The sequence below is a fragment of the Procambarus clarkii genome, chromosome 15 (assembly GCF_040958095.1).
Source record: "Procambarus clarkii isolate CNS0578487 chromosome 15, FALCON_Pclarkii_2.0, whole genome shotgun sequence".
Lineage (NCBI taxonomy): Eukaryota > Metazoa > Arthropoda > Malacostraca > Decapoda > Cambaridae > Procambarus > Procambarus clarkii.
Genome location: NC_091164.1, coordinates 27649838 through 27654505, shown reverse-complemented (window position 1 = coordinate 27654505; position 4668 = coordinate 27649838).

Below are 4668 nucleotides of genomic sequence, written 5' to 3'. Positions count from 1 at the left end.
TGGATCAGCATAATTATCCTTGAGGAGTTTTACTGCCAGATCATAGCCGTCATTAGTTAATCTCAGATGGGATACTACTGTTTTAGCCTCACCTGATAATTGGCCTTGCAAATAAGAGAATTTACTACTCTTTGGTAAAGATTGTTTTGAGTCTACAAGGTCAACGAATTTGTTCCAAAATTCGTCCCAATCTTCCTCATCTTTTCCTGAGAAAGTGGGTAAATTAATTGGAGGGAGTCGAGCTTCTGCTTGACTCGTATTAGATGCAACTGTTGTTGTTGTTGCTGTTGCCTTGTTCTGGGCAATTAATTTGACATAAGGCTGTAACGTGGCCTGAGTGTGATCTTCATAATTCGCTAGATCAACCATAATGTCGTCTATTTCTGTTTCTGATAAATTGGTGTTGGCAAGTTCAGCCACATATGTTGCTATTTGGCATTTGATTTGCTCAAATTTTTACTTGCAGCTGCTTGACAATAGCTTTCCAGGTCAGCATAATCAACTGTTGATTGTTGTGACAAATCTTCACATTTCTTGATCTGTCTTGTTAAGTGGCCTTTAAGACCTGCAAGGGTTCTTTTCATTCTCCCTGCATTATCCATACTGGCTAGTTGGTAAAGCCTTGTGGGACTTGTACTTGGGCTGCTCATAATACTGAACAAGCTCTAATGGTAGCCTAGGGTTAAATTCTGCACTCACTAGGCGATAATCCTACCTCTACTAGAGGTTAGCACTTAAAATTAATTCACATTATATATATACAATCATACACACTAATGATTTGAGTGATAAACCAGTGTCACTGGAAGTACCTTTAGGTTAGCTCTTCTATATCACCCTAGGATGGAATAGACACTAATTAATCACTCAAAGGTGTAATGATCATAAGTAAATTATTATATATACAACTCAACTCGAGTTGATAAAAATTACACCCAAAATAGGGTCTGGACCATTCATTAATGGTGTTAGGTTGTTCAACATAGTACAACTGACTATGGTAATAATGGGACTAGGATGAACGATAATAGTTCAACTAGTCAATGGTAAATATCCTACCCTGTTGTGGGTTGGCAATTAGTAAATATTATACTGTGATTACTAGTGTAATATATATTAAATAATTCTCTATTTTGGAGAAATAATATACACAATTATTGATAATAGCCTCTTAATTAGCCTCTATGAAACTTCTAATATTATCAAGAAGTATTAAATATTATTAGTGACCTCTCGAAATAACTCCACAAAATTCGTAGATAATCTCTCGCGAAATGTAACACCACGAAATCCGTGAACAATCTCGCGAAACCACAGCCACTACTTTGGCTGGCTTCAATATTAGCGCTGTCATTTCACGAAATAACACGCCACCAAATATCTGTGGGTGTGCATGAAACCGCTGATGAGGCTGAACTCAGTTGAGGGGGGCTCCTGAGCTCCCACGAGGCAACGCCGCTGTCTTTGACTAGCTGGCCTTTGTTTAAATCACACTGCACTAGTTTATTTAATGAATCCACTGGTTAACTGGTTCATCCGGTACTAAGATGACCAAATGTGGGTTCAAAGGACCGAATATTCCGGTTCTGAAGGTCCAAATAATGTGGGAACCGACCTGTGAGATTTATATTTATTTAATTTGTATGAATATATATTTACGTTAATTTATATACTTCGATAGCAATTTGTATAATGATAAGTGGACTGTATTTCTGCAATAATCTCTTAATCTCACAAATCGATCCTCTACACATTAGGGGGGGGGGGGGGTTATATTAATTTAATTTATATATATGCAGCCAATCAAACTACAGTATTAGACTACATACATTGAAGAGGTTTCTTATCTTATTTGTACAGCAGGTCTTAGTCCACCAGGTATAACTAGGGTGTAGACACCACATTTTCCCTCTTTGAGGTAGCTTCCATCACCCTGGTAACTGATGCACAAAGCATGCTTCCTCGTCTTGACCTGTTAAAAGGGCGCTAGCTGAAAAGCCAGAATCCTATATATGACAAGATATATCAGAGAACACTGTACATGGAACAATGAAGACCTGGCTTAATTACCTTTAGTTTGAGGCTACCACGTGCTCTAACCGGGTCACCCTATATAATGACATTAATGGCCATAAATGAAAGATACATGGGTTTCGGAAGAACACTTAACTTGATTTGTTGACAGCGTGTTGATAATGGTACACCTTTGGTTTCCATAACACTACGTCCAAGTAAAATTAACAGGAGCTGAATTTGCTCCCGTGAGCCTCTGTGGTCTTAGTATCAACAATGGCTGCCCCTCCCTCACCACTGACGCCTGGCTTACATTGTCCAGATGACAGAAAGTGATAGAAGGGTCACATTTACTCTACTTTAATATTGATAATTAAGTTAATTTATATGAGATTTTTTTATGATGGTAAAGTCCAAAGACTAATGTATTTAAGAATAATTAGCACCATAATAGGTGAAGAATTTAAAATAGTATGTGGTGATGATATCCCGTTTTCTATAGACGGTAATTCCACTACAAGTTACGTTTTCTATGGGTAACTCGTTTATACAATACAGCACTTATTATCTGTCTGTATGATATTATTATGTGGTGTCGGATTTTCCGACAACAATTTTAACACATTATTTAATGTCACAAAGACAATTTAACAATCAGTAAATAATTACATTAATTAGCCTCAAATTGACAGTTAATTAATCAAGAACAAATTACGTTAACTCAACGCTGTCACTTGAGACAGCTTGCCAAACATGAATATGTCACTTCACTTAATTATGTAATTACACTGCCTCAACGGACAGCTATAAAATTAATTAACTAGCTAATTAACTTCATTGACTCTTCGATTAACAATTATAGATCACATAAATCCTTGTCATGAAGACAGATCTGAACACGGTAACACTAGGCTACAATTCACAGTGCTTAATCAATAACACAGCACAAAATTATAACACAACACAAATGATAATAACACTAATAATCACAAAGATATAAATCAATAACAACAGTAATCAGTAATTCAGGGTATCACATCAGACCACCCCTTGTGGGAAATTCTGACTTGTGGGATTTTATTATCTATTAATTAATTGAGGTTTGGGAGGGGGTTATTATTTGTAGCCTATGAATCGAAAATTATTGATTTGTAGGGAAATATATACTAATTGGTTAGTAGGCTATTCTACTGGGGTTAATTTGAGTACTTAATAGCGTTATCTGATTCGAAGGCTTCAATTTGTTTTTTTTATTATAAAATACAGACATACAAATTAAGCAAGGCACCAAAGCACCCGATCATAAAATGAACCTTTGCAGAAACAACCCAACCCGGGGAGAGAGTAACAAAGCAGGACACATAAATGACAAACACGAACGAAAAAGAGAGGGACACGGAGAAGACAACAGAACATAAAACAAACAAACAAGCAAAAAACAAACACACACATACTGTACATACAAGCTAAACACAAACATAAACACCAGTGAACTAGGTCAATAATATTTCTCAGGAAACAGACGCTTAGGATATTTCTGACAGTACGCATGCCACACATCCCAGACATCCTGCGACGAAGGCACACCCGCATCCGAGCGACGTGGATGACGCATATACTCCGGAATCTCGACAACGACACCTCCAAACACGAGCGGCAGTACATCCCGCGGCACAGGTTCATACGGCGCCAAGACTCCCCGGCCGGTGTCCTTTTTCAGCACGAGAACTAAATCACGATCCACACCAAGGGTAACAGCAGGTGCAACAACCTCCCATTTCGGAGAACCAGCACACGGAGGCGCAGGGGGGCACAGTGGAGCAACACCCGAAACGCAGGCAGGAACAGGCACCACACCATCCCCACCCATCTCCTTTGCAGGCACGGCCAACATCACCGCATCCTCATGGTCCACGCCCACACCAACCGGAGAATCCACAGAGGCCACGTCGCTCACACAGTCCGAGAAACTGGGAAACTGCCCCGGGACACTGGCGCGTCCGCTTCTGCAAAGGGAGTACATCATCAGAACTACAGTCGTCCAAACACACAGGGTCGGCAGGCTTCGGCCCCGGGGGTGGTAGGCCTTTCAAAACGGAAGAACCTGCTTCTCTGGGATCACATCCGCAGACGGGGGTGGGACATGAACCTCCACTGGGACATCACCACACGCAGTGCAGGCAACGGCCCAACACTCGCACATTCTGGCACAACAACCACCTCCGGGGCCACAGCAGTTAACATACTGGACGTACAAGGCGTAGTATCCGCCCCAACAGGCGGAGCAGCAGACAGGCAACCAGGCATCTCAGGCACAGCACTCACTCCATCCTCAGAAGCGTCCGAAGTCCACAGGGGTGGAAAGTCCTGCTCACGAAAAATATGCACCCTGCCAGATGCTCCCACGTCGCACGCTGCAGCCAGATGACCCTCATTACCACACCTGTAACAGGTGCACGACTGCCCCCGATATAGGCAGCGGAGCGTGTAACCCAACAAGGACACAGAGGACGGAACACTACTCTTCAGAGACATGGTCAGGGTGCAGGAGCCGTCAAGCATCCCAGCACAGTGCCCTGCAAGTACCTTGTTCGAACGAATGCTTAGCACAGTACCAGACCGTCCAAACAGCAGTTAGATCATCGTTAAACTCGA